At 38.4% G+C, this 22,529-nt stretch overlaps 1 long non-coding RNA gene across 1 annotated transcript; it reads right to left on the bottom strand.

The window, feature by feature from the left end:
• Window positions 1-20,761: 20,761 nt before the first annotated feature.
• On the bottom strand, window positions 20,762-22,529 carry LOC143887091 (uncharacterized). The gene is made up of 3 exons (XR_013254023.1): window positions 22,396-22,529; window positions 21,344-21,418; window positions 20,762-20,916 (listed from the first exon to the last, which is right to left on the bottom strand). It is a non-coding gene; the product is annotated as an uncharacterized LOC143887091 (long non-coding RNA).

Genomic DNA, 22,529 nt, shown 5'->3' with positions numbered 1-22,529 from the left:
TTATTGGACACAAAATTAAATATAATTTTGAGTCCAATTGCGAAGCAACCAATTACTCCAAAAGCTTAAGTTGTTAGAGTGGGTATAATTCAATCGTTTAAACTTCAATACTCTCAATCATTTGTGGCCTTCTTTTTAATATTTTTTTTTTGTGTTGCCCGCAAAAGCTGTTATATCATGTCAAACAACCAATTACTCCAAAAGCTTAAAATGTTAGAATTGGTGTCATTTAATCATTTATACTTCAACACTAATAATCAGTTTTTGACTCAAAATCGATCAAAATCCAAAACAAACAAGGCCCGAGGGAGCGTATGGGCATTTGAATCGGCATCCTATTCTGATTTCGACATTTGGTTCAAAAATCAATGGGCAAAAAATGACACCGGGACAAAATTAAATGAGGGAAATGTTGGAATCTATTTCCCACCCGAAGAGGTGGTATTCTGATTCCACCTTGATCAGAATGAGATTTCTATTAAATTTTAATTTCAAAATTTCCATTATGTTTAGGGCGATGATATTTTCACCCCCCGCATTACACATGCGGGGCCTTATAACGTGATTTAACGTCAAAAAGCATTAAAGTTGCCCACTTTTCATGTCAAATCACAATATAAGGGGAGCACATGCATAATGTGGAGGGGGGGTGAAAATATCATCTCCCTATGTTTAATGGATAATTAGAATAGGATGCTCATTCTGATTCTTGATTCCGGCAATCCAGGCAATCCAAACGCAGCCTAAAATCATTGTGGTCCTTGCACTAGACATTGCCACCACCCATCATTTAGTGCAAGGTCTAGATTTCTTTCTATCCCATCCCTCCTAAATCTTATTCATCTTGACCGGATGGGGGTGTTATACACAAGCATGTAATTTTTTCTTTTCTCTCACTCTTTTTTTTTTTCGATGTATTGCTATCTTTCTCTTTAATGAATCTGGTAGGGGTCTTGCCTAACCCCAGTGTTGGAACGTGCAAGCTGGTCTTGCCTTTCTCAATTCTTACTATTTTGCCTCTTTACCATTGCACTCTTTGTTACTATTCTTGGAAGATTTGGTTGACCTCTAAAATGGAAGATGGGCCAAATCTCATGGGATTTGATTGAGTAATTCTGGCATTACCATTTCATCTTCTTCTATATATCATTTCTAGAGTTGTATTATTTTTCTTATGAATGAAAGAATAAAGGAGAGATCTCACCGTGGAGTAGGCACCGCCGAACCACGTAAAGTTGCTTGTGTCATGTGACTGTCAATTTCTTCATGGTATCAGAGCGAGATCCATAGCCGTTGTGCCTTTGCTCCCTCTCCATCTTCTTGACATCTCGCCGCTGCCGTGAGGCAGATTTTGTTTTTGCAAACCCATTTCAAAGTGGATTTCCGAAACCCTCACAAAACCAATTTTTTGTTGACAGCTCTTTTTTATTCCACTCCAATATTGTCTCCTTCAAGGTGAAAAACAAAAAAGGACTACAGGTTGCTTTATCATCACATCACTCTCTTTATTTGATTTTTTCTCTCTCTCACTTCACTCTCTTTACTTGTCAGAAGTACCCACTTATTCCCATCATTACAAACCCATTAATTTTTTCTCACCACAATATTGTCCAAGGCAGTTTGCATGCCATTAATTCATGCCCTCGATTTATTTGATAGCTACACCCTTGACTTTCATGTTTGGCTCCCCTCTTTAGCCGAGGCTTCTCACTGTTTTATATTTTACAAGACTCTCGGCGGGACTTGTATTGTCAGATGTGCGGGTGGCGCAACAATACCTTTTGAAAGGCTCAGGTTACAAGAAGAGTGCAGCTGCCAACTTCTAAAGGACCTTTTACCAAGTGGAGGCTTTGGTGCTATTAATCGTTCTCATTTTCTGACGCATCAATATTAGTACATTCGCTCATTTATTCTTGTTAAATTTGTGAATCATGGGTGATAAATCTAAGGGTAAAAATATTGTTCAACATAATACTCGGATAAAACTTACCCCGGTTCCTCTCAATGGGCTAAACTATGTGTCTTGGTCTAGAACCGCATCTTTAGCCCTTGGTGGGAGATCAAAATTAGATTATATAAATGGGAAAAAGGAAATTCCCAAAATCACTGATCCTAATTTTGATGAATGGCAAATCAATGACCAACTAGTAATGTCTTGTATCTTAAATTCTATGGAGCCGGCTATGTCTTGAATATCTACTGTCCCCTTACCACCGATCTTGTTGAGTTAAAAAAGAGGGTTGAACAAGAGAAATTTTTATAACTGTTGCATGCTTTGAAACCTGAATATGAGCAAGTTAGGAGCCAAGTTATTCTTTCTTCCGAAATGCCCAGTTTGTCTAATGTATGTGCCACCTTAATGAGGGAAGAAACTCGAAAAAAAATTATGAGTGTTGAAACAAAGTATGAACCTGAAGCAAGTGAAAAGTCTGCTTTTGTTTCAACTAAGCCAAACTTGGAACATATCAAAAGGGGTAGCAATAATGTCCCTGAAAAAGGAGAATATGATGGAAATAGTGTAGGTGAAAAAAGTCAAGGCAACGGACATACTCTACGTTGTAATCATTGTGGAAAAACAAAGCACACTATTGATAGATGTTGGCAGAAGTACCCTCATTTAAGACCTAGTCACAATAGAAAATGTGGAACTTCATCTGCTCAGACCGCTGATACACAAATTACTGTTGAAAAGTTTGCCCAACTTCTTCAACAATTTGCTAAAAATGGCTCTTCTTCCACACATGATACTACTCATGAAACAAGTAATCTCTGTGCTCTCCAATCGAGTCTTTCTTCTAATGACGGTGGTTGGATTATTGATTTAGGGGCTACAAACCACATGACTGGAAACAAAAACTCTTTAATCTCTTATCATGATATATCTAATAAAACCCTGTCTCAATTGCAAATGGTTCTCTTGTTCCAATTAAAGGGATAGGAAGAACTAATTTCTTTTCAGAAAATGCCAACTCTGATGTTCTTTTTATGCCCTCATTTCCTTCAAATCTTCTATATGTTAGCAAACTCACTCAAAACCTGAATTGTGATGTTATTTTTTCTCCATCTAATGTTTCCTTTCAGGATCGGGTCACGGGGAAGATGATTGGTGAAGGAAAAATGTCTCGAGGTCTCTACTACCTGGATCAGAAAAATAAAGCCTTGGTGGCTAATAATGATGAACTGAGTAGGACTTGGCATTCTCGTCGTGGCCATCCTGCTAATAAGGTTTTACATAGCTTAAAACACAAATTACCTTTAGTCTTTAATGATTGTGATGTGTGTCATTTCTCTAAGCAGCCAAGACTTCCTTTTTAGTCCTCTGAAAATAAGGCTGAAAAACTTTTGACTTGATTCATTTTGATTTGTGGGGACCGGCCGGCCCCTGTTGAGTCATATAATGGACTACGATATTTTGTGCTTTTCATTCGTGATTTCTCTAGAATGACATGGATTTTTTTACTCAAATTTAAAAGTGAGATTTTTGAAAATTTTAAAGAGTTTTCAAACCAAGTTAAAACCCAATATAATGCTAATATCAAGGCTTTACATTCCGATAATGGGACTGAGTATAAAAATAAAACTTTTTCAGAATATCTCATAGATCAAGGCATTCTTCATCAAACCTCATGCATCTCCACACCTCAACAGAATGGTGTGTCTGAAAGGAAAAACAGACACCAATTAGAGGTCGCTCGATTGATTATGTTTGAGAAGAATGTTCCCAAAAGTTTTTGGTCTGAAGCCGTTCTCACTTCATGTTATTTGATTAATAGGCTCCCAAGCAAGTTCTTGGAAATAAGTCTCCACTTGAAATTTTGAAAGGTAGAAAGATTGATTTATCTCATTACATATTTGCTTTGTTTATAATAATTCTCAACTAAGAGATAAATTTGATCCGCGTGCCATTAAAAGTGTTTTCTTGGGGTATTCCTCTACAAAAAAAGGGTACAAGTGTTATGATCCAAAAAATTAAAAAACTTTACATCTCTCGGAATGTTAAATTTAATGAAGATGAGTCCTTCTTCAAAGAAGAACACAGTTTCAATAAACCTGGAAAAAGGACTCAGGGGGAGTATTCTGGGATGTTTCCTATAGCAAATAGTGAAAATAAGAAAATTATTGTCCAAATTCAAGAAGTTCAAGAAAGACCTATAAATAATGATGAAGAAAGTGAAGATCAAGGAAGACAAGGCGATCATGAATAAGAAGAAGTACATGTGGCCCGATCCGCTGAAGATGATCACCCTCTTGACTCTCCACCCTTACGCAGGTCTGGTCGTACCTCTCATCCCCCTCATCACTTGAAAGACTTTTTTACATATCATTCGTGTTTGTATCCCATCCAAAATCATTTGTCATATTGTAACGTATCTGTTTCACACTCTTCTTTTCTTTCAAAAATTTCTGATAAAGTTGAACCCACCTTCTTTCATGATGCTAATTCCCAACCTCTATGGAGGAGGGCTATGCAAGAAGAACTTTCTACATTTGACAAAAATCATACATGGGATATAGTCCAATTGCCAATTGGGATAAAATTCGTCGGGTGTACGAAATTTTACGGCCCACATGGCCCGCCGGCCAGGCACGGCACGGCACGACACGATTAGGCCACGGGTCGTGCCGTGCCGGCACGAGAAAACAACCACATAAAGCCCTTTCTACACTGTTTTTTGTCGTGCAGGGTGTGCCGTGCAGTTTCGTGCCGCTTGCCTAAACCCTCAGCCCGACACGGTCCATGTCTTCGTGCCGTGCCAGCACGACCCACCTCACTGTAGCAAGCATGTCGGGCGTGCCGCGGGCCGGCATGGCCCAATTGCCACCTTGAGGTGTAAATGGGTTTATAAGATCAAACACAACAGTGATGGCTCAATTGAGCAATACAAAGCAAGGCTGGTGGCCAAAAAAGGGTTTACCCAAACCTATGGGATTGATTATAAGGAGATTTTGCTCTAGTAGCTAAAATGAGAACCGTTAGAATCCTTCTCTCTACTGCGGTTAACCATGGACGGAATCTCTATCAAATGGATGTATAAAATGCATTCCTGCATGGGAATCTAGAAGATGCCTATATGAATCTTCCTCCAGGACATCCTATGGAAGGAAAACATGGAATTGTGTGCAAATTTAAAAAGGCACCATATGGGTTAAAACAGTCTCCTCGGGCTTGGTATGCTAAGTTGAGTGATGATTTGTTTAAGGCAGCATTTAAAAGAAGTACGGCTGATTCTTCCATGTTTACAAAAAGAAATTTGAAAGGAATAATTATTGTATTGATTTATGTCGATGATATTGTTATTACAGGAAATGACGAAGATGGGTGTGGGACCCGATCCCGCGAGAAGGGCACGACCCGCCTCCCTCTCCTGGTCTCTCGTACCCACTCGAATGTCGTGTGCTTTTGATTATTGATATAAATCATCTTTTCCGTGAACTTGGGATCACAAAAGAAATCCGAATTTCACGCAAAAGAGAATGACCAGAGTTGCCACCTAGGTAAGGGACCTAGGACCCATAAGTGACACTGCAATGATCTGCGATCCCAGAAGTCTAGATTCGTTACCTGATTACGAGAATGGAAGGTATGACAGATTACCATCATATGCACCATTCTTACCCGATAATCCAGTCTTCAATTCCAAAGATTAACTCATTTAAATTTCTTTTAAAAGGCTCATTTAAACTCTCTTGATGTGCAAACTACAGGACATATATCCTAGATAATCTAGTTTCAATGTGATTCCTAGGTATTTCTCTTTATTCTCTTGATTTGTTTGGATTCAATCTATGTGAGAGTTCTCTTAAAATATAATTTTGGGAAAATCCTAAGTGTTTTAATCAATTTAATTTAGGATTTAAAAAATAATCAAGAAATAAATAAAACAACCCTAAAGCCCTACTGGAGTGTGTGTAGGGTCGACTCGTGCTTGGAATGACATCTAAACATCCAAGTTACCTACGTACCCAAGCCTCACTGGGATCAGAGTCGACGTAGTTCGGTGCTCCTAAACTAAGCTATATGCCTAACTCATCTAAGACACCAATCTAGACTAGACAAACTATTTCAACAGTTTTAGAGAAATTATTTCATTCAAGTTAATTATGTTTTATTATCTTAGGACTTCATCTAAGATGCTATATGATCCTGTCTAAATGCATGACGCGTCCTAGACTAATGCATGTGGGTCCTACATCCTAGGTTAACTAGGCTTGTCCTATAGGGAAAATGGGTTATCTAGTGAACTTAATCTATGACTCAGTTGCTAATAATAGCAACCGGCTGTGAAGAGGCTAATTGAACTCCTAACTCTAGGACACCCTAAAACCTAGAACTCAACGGGACGTAAGTATTCCTAAAGGGGGCTCTAAGGGCTCCTACGAGGTGGGACCATGATCCAACGGTTCCAGAAATATCTTGAACATGGGTTAGACCAATCCAAATTATTAAGTTAATGATTTTTTGTCTTTTAAGGGTTCCTAACACCTAAAATTTAGGAAAAATTTAACGCTCTAAGGGTTGATTATTACCATCCTTGGGTTGGATTCATGGAAGGGAATCGTGCTTTCTACCCTTACACAATTCGGCACATAAGTTATGATATATTGTTGCCTGGCATTTTTTAAGGATTTTCGTGAAAAACAACCTCAGAGCCAACAATATATTATAATTTAGATGCTAAAATATCCATGGTTGATATCAATAAGTAAACGATTATGAATACAACCCTTACATCCAAAATGACCTAGAATAGCAAGTTATGAAGGAAATTAATAATTTTTAAGGTTTCTATTTAATTAACTTACGAATTACATGCATTCTGTAAAGTTGTGGTATTCTGGATTGTTTCACGATTTTTAGAATAAAATGAATTTTTAATGATTTTAACAAAATCAGGCCAGATTGATGGTGTTACAAAGTAATATATAGTAAAAATACTCCAATTTGGCTCAAACTTTTATAGAAATACAATCACATCAATAGAATCTTACTGTAAAAAATTTAATAATTTTTCTAGCAATTTTAAACCTAACAAAATCTGGCTGATATGGAAGACAAATCATAAATAAACATCCACTGTTATCATAAAATCATGAAAAATTCATGGTAAGTCAGATATGAACCAAATTATATTACCACAAAATTTCAGCACTGGAAAATAATAACTGATCGAAAACTCAATTTTCATTGAAAATCAGCAATTTCCTTGATATTTTAAGCCAAATCATCGTGGAAATTTGAAACACTCACCAAAACTTAATGAAAATTTATAATAAAATTTCTACATCATTCTACTAACATATGTTTGGTTTGAAAAGAATTTTTTTTAAAAATATTAGTTTTAACATGAGAAATCGCTATCGCACGCAAAACGATATTTTGATTACTAAACAATGAAGGAAACTGATTTTTTTTAATTTTATGCTACAAAATTCCTTAAATATATATAAGATAAATATATGAAAAGTTTCATAGCTCTTCAAATTCGTTTGATATTTATTATGATAAAATCACTTTTTAAAGCAATTACTGTAGACATCCCATTTTGACCGTGCCCTGCACCTCCATGTTTTGTGCTTAACGTTTTCAAATTAGTGTGTTAGGACCCTAAATTACACCTTAGGCTAGCTTACGGTCCCACCAAGGTCCTCATAAAATTTCATCAGAATCCGTCGCGGTTTGCCTAGCAAACGGACGACGTTTGTAGAGTAGTGTAGTGTAGGAATAAGGGTGGCGACTTAGCCAGAAATAGGGGTGCGCTGGAACCTGAAAAGCCAGTTCAAATTTGATGTGGTAGGCTGTCCAGGGAGATATAGGGGTATGCGGATTAGTGTGTAACGTAATTAGGGGGTGTATTATCCTGAACCAGGGCAATTTCATAATTTGCGAAGATGCTTTTCTTCCCCTCCAAGTCACCATTAAGCCCTAAGCTAGCTTAGTGAGATGCTTAGGACTATGATTAGTTAGAGGGAATCTTAGGAAGCTTCCTAGTTGGTTATGCTTCCTTTGACCCAACCTTGAACAAAAAAAGGTAATTTGGAGGGTTGGGATCAAAAGAGAGAAGATATTTTGCAAAGATTCCTCCCCCCTGTTTTCTACCTGGACCACTAGCCCTGTATAGAAGAGTACCAAAATACATAAATTGAGGCTGCCTATGGAACAGCAAGGCTTTGAATAATATCATTTCTATTTTCTCACCCAAGCCACCCCCTTTGCTGTGTAAAAGAGGGGTCATTGAATACATTAGAGGAGTTGTCTCAGAGGAAAAGGGGGGTCAAATTCATTTCTTCTACTTGATAAAACCCACCGAATGAGGTTTTTTTTGGAAGGACTTTTTCTCATTTTCTTTTCAAAGAAGGGTTTTGATTTTTGGGAAGAAGATTGTAGACCACCATTTTCGTCCACTTCGCCGGAGCCTTGACCTCCAAAGTCTAACACCAACACCCTCCCCAAGATCTTCATCTTTTTGTCCCCATCCCCATCGTCAATACCCCTTGTCATCTCCCCCATTCACTTCCAACCTCCATGGATTCCGGTGGCCTTGCCTGAATCCGGTCATTCTCCTCTACAGAACCCCCAATCTAACCTAAACTCCATCTCTCATCTCTACAAACCCATCTCAACCACCACCACCACAATCCACCACCATCTCCTTCCTTAACCCCATCTCCACAATCTCTGCAACATCTCCCTCACCTTTCCGGCCGTACCACCTCCACACATCACCATTTCACCATCACCTTCCATCACAGCCACCAACCCCCACCACCATCTCACCATCACCTTCCATCACAGCCACCAACTCCCCCACCTCTCAAAATCCAAACCCACATCCACCACCATCTTCTCCGGTGAGAAATCCCCGAATCCGACCTCCCTACCCAAATCAACCACCACCAAACCCTTCCCCATTTTCAGCCATCATTACCATCTTCCACCTCCATTAAACCCATTTCCACCAACCCCCCCCCCCCATTATCCCGTCATCTACCACCACCACCTAATCTCCGGCCAACCCATTTCCGCCGGCGAACCTCATTAAATCCGGCAACCCCATCCACCTTGAAACCCATTTTCATCGGCTCCTTCTCCAGCCACCTCTGTCACCTCCAACCACCATTACCACCACAGCCATTGTCTTCATCTTTATTTTTATTTTTATTTTTTGTCAAACCCATTTGGATTCCCCACACCCAAACCCTCTTCTACCCTATCTCTTCTTCTCCGACCACACCCCGTCAGAATCCGGCGAAGCCACCGTCTCCGGTCGTGCCACCTCCACCCACTGACCAACTCCACCACCATAACAGCCACCTCAACCTCCATTTCCATTCACCTCCACCGATTACCCCCTTCTCCGTCCACCCTGTTTCTTCCCTGGTTTTTAGGGATTTTTTTTTCTTCCTCATTTTTTTTTCTCTTCCTGTGTAGCTACAAGGAATTCAAGGGAAGAGAAGAATATATATATATATAAAAGAGAGAAAATAAAAGGGTTTGCATAGGCAGAGAAGGAGGAGATTCATGGGCGGCAATATATAGAAGAGGGGTGGAAGGGCCTGCAAATAAAGAAGAAAAAGAAGAAGAGAGGGAGGTCCGGGTTCCACATTGTTTTTTCTCAATTGGGTCTAACCTCGCCGACAATTTTGCCATCTTCAATCAATCTACTGTTCTCCGGCAGCAACAAATTGGTTTTCTCTCGGTCAAGTTCATTGGACGAGAAGGTAATGATCATTAAACTTTGCTCCTTCAATTCTCCTGTTTTCTTTCATGTTTCAAATGCCTAATTTTGCGTGCATAGGATTACTAGTCTGAATGGTCTTGTGCTATAAATTTTTCTAGACTCAAATTTCTGTTTTTAACAAAAGTCCAAATGTTTCATGCGATGCGAATTAGAATTCCATAGAAGGAGGTTTTAGATTTTTAAGCTTGATTCCATTCCAGCTGCTGTCCTGCAGTTTTCTACTCTTTGCAGCCGTGATTCGTATGTGTTTAAAAGCATATAGTGGCTGTCCTCGTAGGGCTATATATATACTCCGGTCCCGATTCATCTTATTGTACAGTTCTTTCATTTGGATTATACAAAGGCTGAACCGGATTCCATGGCAGTATTGTTGCAGCCATCTTCTTTTTTGATATGAGAAGCCCTCACCTTGTTTTAACATGTGCAGCCCCCACCTTGGTGTAACGAAGTCAGCCCTGTTTTTAGCACAATACAGTCCATGGCGATACTCCTTGTTTTCACGTAAACTCAGTCCATGTTTTGGTCTCAGCTTTGGCATCAATTCAGCCCACGAATCAGCCCTGTTATTAGCATAATACAGTCCATGGCGATACTCCTTGTTTTCACGTAAACTCAGTCCATGTTTGGGCCCAGTTTTGGCACATTCTGTCCATCATTTAGCCCCATTTTTTTGCGCAAATCTGTCCACAGTTTGGCCCCAGTTTTGGCCCAAATGTGTCCACAATTTGGCCCCTGTTTGAGGCGCAAATCTGTCACATGGTTTAGCCCTGGTTTTATGCACATTCTTAAGCACATTTCAGCCCCTGTCTTAAGCACAATTCAGCCCATGCATGTTTGGGTTGTCATTAGCTATACCCACTTTTAAAAAAAAAGTGTGAAATGTTTTGATGTGAAAATGCCATCTTAAGTAAAAAGAAAAATGAAGCAGGGTACCTCCATGAGTTTGGTCTTCAATCTTTCCTTGATAAGGGTAGTACTATTACGAAATGTTATTTCTTCTTGGTTTTCAAGTTCATATGATGCGTGCATATAGTACAGATGCAGAGCTAAAAGCCTTCATTATATATATACACATATTTCTATCATGATTTGTAATCTTTGGCATGTGTATAAAGGCAAACCAGTCGGAGCAGTGCTCCCCCTTTGTTAATTCCCCTCTTGTCACTTCTTTAGGCATTACCTCATTCTATCTTTAGTATGGCTCTTGTTGGCCTGGTCTTTTTCTTAGGGAATGATGTTCGCCCAGCCATGTTTTGATAGATGCATCATTGCAGCTCGTCTTCCCCTCTTAATTAGCTTGTGAGAATCTTTTAGGGTACTAAAATATCATCTTAGCAGTACCTTCTTCCTCCTTCCTTCCTCTTCTTAAAGTAGGAATTTCTTAGCCTTTCAAGTACTCGGGGATATTACTTCTTCTTCCTTCATTGAGAGGGCAATGAAGGCGTTAGCCCAAGCCCATCATTAGAGGGACTTACCTGGTTGTGGTAGTACCCTCTTCTCTCTTCTTCTCCTTTCAGGTACCTTTAAATCTTAGATGGCCCTTTCTCTTGAAAGCGCGATGAAGGCGATAGCCCAACCCCATCCTTTAGAGGACCTACCTTGTCATAATGATACCCTTTGTCCTCTTTCTCTTTCCTCAAGTAAAGATATCTTACCTTTTTGGTACCTTCTAATTTTAGATAACTCTTTCGTTTTGAGGGCGATGATAGGGATACTTTGAGCCCTCCTTTGTATATAGGAGACTTGCCCATTCTCATCAGAACCCTTGTTTACGTTTGTGTCTCAGAGACAAGCCTTGTCTCATATAGAGAGTTTCCCCTTTAGGAGGCTTACCTAGCCTCATGTTAGAGTGGCCTCCTCTTTTAGAGCGAGTTTTTAACTTGGTAGTGTTATTAGAGAGTCTTTGACTCATTTGTACTCCCTCCCCAGTGTTATTAGTTAGGAGTTTTTTCATTAGAAACTAACTCAGTCATATAGAGCCTTCCTTGCTTGGGATCTTAGATTATTTTCTCTGTTCTTGGGGCACTAACATTCTTATTGTGGTTTGTCTCTTTGAAACGCTAGTTGCTTGTTCGGGGTTTCCCCTTTTGCTTTAAGGCTTTGCCCTAGTTTGTGGTTATGCTTGCGTGTTCCCTTTGAGGGTGAAAACATTTTAAGGTCTAAAAGCATTTGAAAAACATCAAAAACATTGAAATACTTTAAAAATATCAAAAAATATTTGAAAAACATTAAAAACCCCTAAATCAACTAAAGTGTTGAGTTTTTAGCGTTTTAGGAGAGTTCGTGTCGAACTACGTTGGCTTGATCCTCTTTCACGAGATACGTAGTGCAGCTTGAGATTCTTATCCCAGGTCCAGCCAAACCTTTGTAAAAAATCATTTAACCCTTTTAAAAAATACCAAAAATCTTTTATACCTGTTTTCAAAAGATCTTATTCTAGAGTTAGGGCTTTCTCCTAGATAGAGGGTTTTAGAGTTAGGAGTTTGTCTTTTGTTGTGTGTTTATTGTGTGTTTGTGTTAGAGTTAGGAGTTTGTCCTAGCTAGGAGCGCCTCCGTCCGGTCAGTTGGCGATTCACATCGCCGACTGATGACTAGGTTTAAGATGCGTTAGTGATCCCATTGTTTTCCTTAGGACGCGCAGCCTAGTTGCACATAGGTTATAGGAACCACCTGCATTAGCTTAGGGCTAACCTACATTTAGTTAGGGCATATAGGGTGTCATAAAATCTACAATCCATTGGAATTTAAATAATCGCACAAGAAGCTTTAAATAATCGCACAAGAAGCTTTAAGAACTAGTCCGGTCTTTTAGATCGAGTCTAAGATAGAGGTCTAGGTGTCTTAGGCATCATAGTTTAGAATATGTGCAAAAAACTACGTTGCCTTGATTCTCGTGGAGGCGGGGATACGTAGGCTTCTTTGGATGAATATCAGATCATCTAAAGACTCGGGCCGAAGCATTAGAGTCTTAGGTTTTGTTGATAGTACTTTAGGGCTTGTGTTTGCATATTGATGTTGATTTTCGCATATGGTCATGATAGCATGTGTTCATTTCCTTACTTACCTACTTGCTTAGCTGTAATTCTCACATGCTTAGCTGTAGTTCTCACATGCTTAGCTGTAATTCTCTACTGATGTTTGCTCATTGCGCAGGTTTACCTTCTTAATTATAGCGCTTTACGGTATTACTGCATTTTCTATCTGTCATTTACTGCTTTCTAGATGGGATGTGTTAGGATTTTATATTAGGCGCTATGTATTCGCCCCATTGTAAATAGGCGCTATGTGCACGCCGTAGTTTTTTATTTCATTATTCTGTTATTTGCCTGGCATTTTATTTATTCCTTATTTCATTTACTATTCATGATGAACTGTTAATTTTAGATTTTCTTTCCTGTACGGACTGATACTTGTAGCTGTAGCATGCATGTGTTCGTCCACCAGAACTTAGACACCTATTAGGCATGTCACTCATAACCTAGTTGTAATTAGGCGACACATCTTTTATCTTACTTTATGTGTGCTTATTATTTCATCCCCGAGTCATGCATGATTAGGTAGACGTTCACTCGGGGATATTTGTTCCCATTTCATATGATTTTTACCCAAACTTCTTTGGACTTAATGAAAAATGGCATAAGACCAAGTGTTCACTCGGGCGAATTGGGGGTGCTCTTCGGACCTTCTCCATTCGTCATCAGGCACGGACCTTCTGTATCTCTGATTATCTGTTGCAAGCAAAGCATTTGTTTTTTGTTCCATGGCGTATCCATGGATGGCGACTCTGAGTTTATTTTAAGTACATCTTGGTTCGGGGATCTATCATTGGATCAAGATATATCTCTTTCATTTTGTATCACCACTCATGCTATGCAGGAAGAGTGGCAACCGTTTCAAGAGTTCCTTGGCAGAGCTCTCCTTCACGTTGTGGAGATCTAGAGGATGTAGGGACTCGTTTCCTCATCATCCTCGAATAGGGGTCCACAATTACAAATAGCATTAAATAAATTCAAAATTTCATGAAATTACTTGTGTGATCTAAAAACCTAGAAAAACTACTGGAGACAAATTTTCAACCACTTTCAACTTATTTTGCTATATATCGAATTTATTCTTCGAAAAAGACATTGTTCCTTGGCTATATTCGAAGAACAAAACTGATATGAACATAAATCGAACATGGCTGGAAATTTAGTTTTTCGGGTATTTTTCAATATGTATTAATTCAGAAAAAATAAGATTTGGAAAAACATGAAGATTTAGACCACTTGCTTTGAAAAGTTGATTTTTACCATATTTTAAGAAAATTGATTTTTAATTAAATAAAACTAATTTTCCAACGAAAATTAAGATTTTAAAATAATTTGGTTCATATCATATCATAACAAAATTTCATGTAAAAACACATCCATATGCATCATATTCTCAAAGAAAACCCAAAATCTAACCCTAGCATGCTTTGTCACACCTTGTATACACGCAAAAGAAAACCCGAAGATTGCCAAATATAATCCGCTTTGACGTATATTGAAGAAGAGATGAAGAATTCTAACTGCTCTTTGGTGAAGAATAATTATGGGAGATGGACCAACCACACAAAGAGATGAGGACGAATTTTTTTGGAGAGCCAACAAGAGCTGGACGTTTTTCCAAGAGTAAGCCAAAGGTCGATTGGCTTTGTTTTTATAAAAAAACTTAAGGCAAAGCAAAGAGTAGAAACTTCCTACCTAATTTGAACACTTACTATTTCTCTTCCTTCTCTTGCTCTTACATGAGTTACTTAATATATTGGTTTCCCCCTCTTTAAAGCATTGGCTTTCCTGGAGATTAAGACATGTCATTATGCTCAAGAGAGATCTTTCAAGATCTTTCTAGAAGCTCTCCCATATGGTAAACACACCATTTTATGAAAGATTTCCTTCCAAAAAAATTTGCCCAACGTTGGAGCTCATTTTTTGACCTATTTAGGGGCAGAATCAGGAAAAGTCGTAAACTAGAAAGTTGTAGATGTTTTCGAGATCTTTCCAACAAGTATAACTGCAAATTTTTTAGATAACTATGTAAAAAGTTATAGCTGTTTTACTAACCTGACCATATTAGCCATTTCTTTTATTTTTAGCAACCAAATCCAATCAAATCTCCTCCACATTTTGGACGCCCAACATGTGTGGATCACATGTTTGGATACCCAACCCATGTGGCCTAACCACACATGTGGTTCCCACATGAGAAGTCCATGGGCTTTTTGGTTCATGAGCTCTTTAGGTTCATGGGCTTTTTAGGGTGTATTTTATGGACTTTTTCAAAAGAATCAACCATCTTTTCAATCAAATTTGAATTTTTTATTATTGGGCCAAGCCCATATGACACCCGAGGTGGGTCCCATGCACATGGCCGAACCACCCTCCCTTTCGAAAAATTATTTTTCGGACCAAAATGCCCAAGCTAAAACTTGCCTCTAGCTTTATGCATGCACTCCAAAAGAGGGAAGCATGTTGTTCAGAAATTTAAAAAAAGGCGCAAATTCCCTTTTTTGCAGCGAGAGCAAATATCCCTATGAGGATTTATTTAATAGGGAGAAAAAATAATATGAAATCCTCTTTGCACTCAAAGACGCCTTAAATGCCCCGAACAAAAGGAGAAGAAGAAAAGGAGGGAATGGAGATTTTTTTTCTTACAGTGCACAGAGACTGAATTTTCTTTACACGTAACAAAACCAAAACGATGATGATAACAAAGAGGAGCATGGCTAAAATGGACTGAAGATAAGGACTTCTTTAACGCAATTTACAGAAGGCAGGATTTTTTCTCCCATCGCACCAAAAGCATAGTGATGATGATAATGTAATGGAGGCCAGCAGAAGGAAAATGGAAAAAACAAAGAAGAAGAACAGTAGGCCCAAGTTATAAACTTACAAAATATAAGGTAAAAAACATAAAGAAAGGTAGAGGAAGAGCGGTCTTTAAGGCTCTGTTCACTTGTCTTCCGGAGGCATGAAAGGAAAAGAAAGTGTTATTTTTTTCCCGAGAAAGCAGAAATACCATTGTTCTCTTACATTCTCAGGAAAATATATATACTGACGTGGAAATACGAAAAAATTACGTGGGAAATCTGTTTTCTCGCCAAACCCTTCTAGTATTTTCCCTTTGAATCGATAGGAAAATCGTTTTCCCGAGGTCGCGAGAAAACACGGGATAAACTTTCACACATCCTCTATTCCTCTCTCGCCCCAGCGACAAGAAAACCCTCGTCATCTCCAGCAACTTTCATCCCCTCCGACGAACTCAACACTCCGGCGACGCTACAAAAGGTCAGATCTTGTCTCTGTCTCTCATTTTCTCTTTTTTTTCCGGAGAAATGACGAATCTAGGGTTCAGATTTGGTTTTTTCGGTTTGGGGTTGGATTTCTTCTCAACGAAATAAGGTTTTTTTTCTGTGTGTTCAGATCTACATGAATACTAATTTTCATGGAGTTTTTTCATTTAAAGGTGATGTGTGTTCAGATCTACATTTCAGGGGTTATGTTTTTACATTTTTTCAGCCATTGCTTGACTTTTTTCATGTCTGATACTTGCTTCATGTGGGTTTTCCCATGGATGCTGGTTTTTTCATGTCTAACCACTCAAATCCATGGGAAAAATTATGGGTTCAGCTATTTATGGGTTTTTTCAAGTGGCTGCATTCGGGTGTGTATTTTCCCTTTTTTTTATCCTATTTACAAGCTTCAGCTTGGATTTCTGTAGAATCGACCTGCATATTGGGTTTTCTTACTCTTTTTGTTTCTTTTAAGTTTTTAGGTCCTTTTTAGGTTTTTTTCTTTTATATTTTTATTTTTTATTTTTATTTCAGGGTTTTTCACTGAAATATATGCATTTGCAAAACCTGCTTAGGTTTCATGTTTTCCTGTATTTTCTGCTTTTATGGGGTTTTTGAATCTTTTTTGTATCTTCCATTCAGCTTTATTCAGGTGGATGGGTTTTTTCATCCATGCTCGTTTTTTCATGTCTGATCACTCAGATCGATTGGAAAAAATCAATGGGCTTAGCTATATTATGGGTTTTTTTAAGTGTCTGCAATCATGTGGATGGGTTTTTCATCGATGCTCGTTTTTTCACATATATTTGCTCACTCAGATCCATGTGAAAAAAATTATGGGTTTAGCTATATGGATTTTCAAGTGTCTGCATTCAGGTGGATGGGTATTTGTCGATCTTCACTCTTTTCCATTGCTTAAAAAAGTAAATAACTCGTTTTTTCCATTTTTCTTTCCTTACATTGGTGGGTGTGGGTTTTGGTTGTTGATGGTTGATGGTTGTTTGGAGATTGTGGGTGGTTGTTGGTGCTTTGGGGGTTGATGGTTGTTTGGAGGTTGTGGGTGGTTGTTGGTGCATTGGTGGTTGATGGTTGTTTGGAGGTTGTGGGGGTATGTGGGTGCTTTGGGGGTACATGGTTGTTTGGAGATTGTAATCCAAGTAGAGACTTGGTTTGGCAACCTAGAGGGGGGGTGAATAGGATGTTTATAAAACTTTTGTCTTTTAGAAATTTTTTCTAAAATTTCACCCAAGACTTATCCCTTGTTTAATTAAGTTTGAAATATTTGAACTTTAAACAATATTACAAATTAATATTAGTTCAAAAACCCTTGTTGATTAGCAAACTTAATTAGGTGATTTATAGCCTAGTTAGCAAGGTACAAATATTCAATCAAAACCAAAATGCTAACTACTCACTCAATTTCAAATATGTAAAAATGCAAGCACAAATAAATAAGAGAGTGAGAGTGAGAGTGAGAGAGAGATAGAGAAATACCAACACAAGTGACACAAAGATTTATAGTGGTTCGGCAAACGGCCTACTCTATTCTACTCAAGGTCGCACTTGAGAATTTCCACTATTGAGACCTCTACGACGCCCGGCTCCGAGGCTTTTACACTCCAAGGGAATTAAATAAGGATGCCCTTCCACCTTTACAATGACTCTCCTTCTCCGCCAAGTTCTAAGCGCTTTCTCCCAACGGAATTAAACACGGATGCTCTTGCCACCGATCGAATGAAGAAGAAGAAGAAGTATTAGCCTCTTACTAGCCTTGATTACAAGTTGAAGCTCACACATTTTCTCTCAACAATAATTTGCAAATGAAAGCCTAACCAATCTCAAATGATTTTCCCAAAATCAAGGCATAATGGATTGGTGAGAAAAATTAACCCAAAAATTGTTGCAAATAAGTTTCTAGGGTTTGTTAAGGTTGGAACATATTCATCAAGTCTTTTGAACCCATACAATGGGTATATATAAGTTCCCAACACAATATTACCGTTTTAGGGGCAAAACAGCAATTTTCAGGTCAAACAGTCAACTAGCCGTTGGTCCTCCAACGGCTATAATTTTTTTGAGTTCGTAGTGTTCTCGGAGTTCCGAGACATATCCTCGGAGTTGCGAGAAAACGGCCAGAAAGTGAAATTTCATTCCCTGGATCATTTCTCTGAGTTCCGAGAAAACTCTCGGAGTTTTGAGAAGCCTATGAACAGCAAGATATTCCTGTTTTTAGAGCTGTTTTGTTTTAGGCTTTTGGAACTCAATTTTATCATGTTAAATGAAATGTCATGAGGGTTCCACAATGATGGAACACCACATGGTCATTCACGAATCCAATTAGGCTCCAAGGGTGTGTTGTAGTCTCTTTGGAAAACATGATTTTTCACTAGTTTTAGGGGTTTAAAAAAAATGTGCCTTGACAAGGGGAAATGCAAGAGAGATAGAAATACATTCTACCCTTTCTATCACTCTCTTGAACTCTTCTCTTGAGCTGGGATCTTCTATGGTTGAGCTTCCATGCTTGACATCTTCAAGTTGTGGTACAAGCTCCTTGGTCCTTTGCATTAGGTTCTTGATCCTCCAACTTTGGCCTTCATTGATCTTCCTTTGTTTGTTCAATGCTTTGAGATGGTTGTGTGGGACTTCTCCTTAGTTGATCCTCCAAGGTATGGTTTGTCCAAGTATGCTCTAGCTCCTTTGTCCTTTATTTGGTTCATCTTCAAGCTTAGGCCATCTGTGTGTGTGCTAGCATGGATTGACCTGTGAATTACCTGTCTATAGCACAACACTCCAGGCAAATAATTAGTCCATAAATGACTAATTAATTTGCGTTTGTTAATCATCAAAACAAGATGATTGAGTGAACCCTTGGGGTAACAAGGTTGTTGATGGTTGTTGGTGCATTGGTGGTTGATGGTTGTTTGGAGGTTGTGGGGGTTTATGGTTGTTTGGAGGTTGTGAGTGGTTGTTGGTTTGGTGCTTTCTGATTGTGGTTGTTTTGTTTCAATTGTTGCGACTATAGTTATGGTGTTTTTGGTAGTTGGGTTCTTATCTTCAGTTATATTTTTTTTTTAGTATTTGGTAGGCTACCATCGTGCCTCGACAACTAGCAGATAGGCGCATGTTGATCCTTCGAGCTGCAGCTATAGTAATCTATGCGGCAGCTGCAGTTACGCTTAGGGTTCGACTATACATAGAGCAGAATATTACAAGAGCACCATACGAAAGCGGGTACCTAACCCGTAGGACCTTTGTTAAACGTATCACGAACGCAGAGGACCATTGTATTGCTTTTCTTCGTATGGATGTTCGGTGCTTCCGCACCTTCGTGGCCCTTTTCAGAAACACTACCTTGCTGAAAGACACAATTCATTGCACTGTTGAGGAACAAGTTATGATTTTCTTAAGTGTGATTTCACACAACGAAAGGAATCGTATTGTTAGGGCAACCACAAGAAGGTCTGGGGCAACTGTGTCAAAGTATTTTAATAAGGTTCTCGATGCTGTTCTCATTCTGCAATACATGTTCATAGTACGTCCATCAAGGGAGACACCATGTGCAATCCTTGATAATCATAATTTCATACCTTATTTTAAGGTACATTTACGATAGCTACGTATTTTGACTGTAGGTTGTTAGTAAATGAGGCATGTTCACAGTGATGGTTGATATCTGAATGTCCATATTATAGGATTGTATCGGTGCAATTGACGGGACGTACATTCCTGCAAAAGTATCTCAGGATATTCAGAAAAGATATATTTGTCGTAAGCACTTCCCATCCCAAAATGTATTAGGTATAGTGGAGCATCTTATCGCTCCTATGCCACAAGGAAGGAGGCAGAAGGAGCCTTAAATGCATATATTGAGCACCATGAGGATTTGAAAGACAAGCGTGAAAATGACATCCACAGTGTTCCTTGGTTTTTGGGGTTAGCCATTGGTGTGGGGTTAGTACCTATGACAGTAGCATTTTAGACTTTTTCCACTTATTTATGAGGTATGTTGACTCACATTTTGATTTTATATGCAGACTGGGCATTAAAATGATTGCTGATGCCAAAATTACTACTGGTGAGGTACACAGCCTCCCTGACCTCAACGATGCCGTGCTGAACATTGATGGTTTCGCTAGAGGTGAGCTCATTGATGCTTACGTGTACCTGCACGGGCATCACAAGAAAGCTGAGGCCTTCCTTTCTCTGGACGAGATGGGCCGAGTGGAGATGTTGGGCGCCGAATGCGCCGTTTGGCTATGTGATGTTTATCTATTTTTTATTGAACCGTTTATATATGAACTATGTGTGTATATCTATATTTTGTGTGTACCAAGACCTTTGTTGAAATGTTATAAGTTATGTTTATTTTCTATTGGTAGATCATACTATATACATGTTGTTTATGTGGTAGCATTTAATGCAAAAAAAAAAAATTGTGCAAAATATGTTTAATATGGGTTTCTGCATATTTTCCCTTGCTTTCTGGGCAAGTGAACAGCGATAAAACAACTTTCCTGCATTTTTTTTCTCGCTTTCTAAGCAAGTGAACAGCGAGAAAGCAAGGGAAAATCACAGTTTCTTTTCCTTTCCTTTCCATTTTGCCACGTCAGATTCCTTTTCTTTCTTTTCCTTTCCTTTCCCGAGAAAACAAGTGAACAGAGCCTAAGGCAATTTACAGAAGTCGGAATTTTTTGTAGTCGTAAAAAAGCAAAATGATGATGATAATAAAGAGGAATAGAAGGAGTACAAAAATAAGGAGAACAACAACAGCCCAAGGTGATATGTCTATATTGTAGAAGAAATTGCCATCCATAATATTTATCCCCTTCTATGCGATCTATAGAAGCCGTTTTTTTGTCCCTGAACATGAGAAAATCAGAATCTAGAAAGTTAATGAATAATGGCAAACTATTATTTCCTGCAAATTTAATTCATATAAATTTCCCAAGAGCAAAGTTAAGCAATTGGAGAGCAAAAGGAAATGGAAATAAATATTGATGGTAGAAACACAGGGTAAACTGAAAAGCTGACTGAAGTTTGGAATCAGCTACAAACACTCTTATGCCCAAACTGATTTCATATAACCCATAATCCAAACAGGACTCTCAAGCATAGCTAAGTGTAATCTTCAACGGGGATCCCATTTGTAATGATCAAGAGTTTGAAAGTTAAAAAGAATGAAAACTCTAGAAGAACACCTTTGGATGAAGTGCTATGATAATCCGAATATGGTCAACATCCATAAATGGAAATATAAAATATGAGTAACCCTTCTATTTTAGTCTACCTTCTTGAAATCAGCTTCTGAGAATCCTGAATTGTCTAACCTTCGGTGGTCTTTCGAGGAATCAATCTCGAATTTCTGCATAATCCATGAAATATAATTACCAAATCAAGTAACTTTCCGCTCAGGTTCCAAACTTTGAGCATCAAAAATTCTGTTCTTTGATAAATGGGAAGATTGAAGCTGAGAATTGTTATCTGTTATAAAATCTTGGTTAACTTCCCTTTATTTCTATACATGTTCACATGAAGACAAGGTACAAAGAAGACCCCCAACAATGACTCTTCTCCCAACTTAGTGGCACACAAACAAAAGAACAGAAATATTACAAATCCATAAGCAGATATAATACTGCAAAAAAATATCTACTAACAATTTGGGTTCGTAGCATCCAGATGCATCAAATATTCTAACAATCTAAAATTCATATAAGACAGCAGCTCTATCAATTGTTTTTAAAAAAAAAGAGGCATATAAGAGGAAACAAAAGGATGAAAATATTACAAATCTATAAATAGATGTAATGGTACAGAAAAATGCCCATTAACAAAATCAAAATTGGGTTCATGCTGTATCCAGATACATCAAATATTCCAACATTCAATCTAAATTAATAGAAGACATAACAGATTTATCATTTTTTTTTAAATAACCATATAAAAGGAAACAAAGCGCCGATTTGAAGGAAGAAGCATAAATCCTAACCCTAGCCGCAGGGGAAAATTTTAGAGAATACAAGATTTGAAGAATAGCAAATAAAAGGCAACAAAAAAATTAAAAATTGAGGGAAAAGGCTACAGAAAAAACACATGGAACCCAAGCAGAATAATTTGTAAAAGAGTGAAACCCTAATTCTAGACCTGACCCTATTCAAGAGGGGAAAAATCATAGGGGAAAACAGAGCACAAAGGAAAAACAAAGAGAGGGAGAGAGCAAAACTACCTAGATTTTTTTTATCTATAGGATTGGGTTTTGAAGAGGTAAGAAGCTTTCTACGACATAATATAAATGTAGATAGAGAGATAAGCAGTGTAGAAGGTGGAGAGATATAGCACCATTTGAGTCTTGTGGAAGGCAGTGTCGATGTAAGGCTTGTTCTGCACATTTTGGAACAACATAAAGGTCGGCGATTGTGGAAGAGCATCAACATTTCCAAAGAGGTGCAAAGGATTGAAAGCGGTAGAGGTTG

The sequence above is a fragment of the Tasmannia lanceolata genome, unplaced genomic scaffold, assembly GCF_043159265.1.
Source record: "Tasmannia lanceolata isolate RefF3 unplaced genomic scaffold, GAP_Taslan_0.1 ptg000012l, whole genome shotgun sequence".
NCBI lineage: Eukaryota > Viridiplantae > Streptophyta > Magnoliopsida > Canellales > Winteraceae > Tasmannia > Tasmannia lanceolata.
Note: the sequence above shows the minus strand (reverse complement) of the source record. Positions and strands in the feature narration are given on the sequence as shown.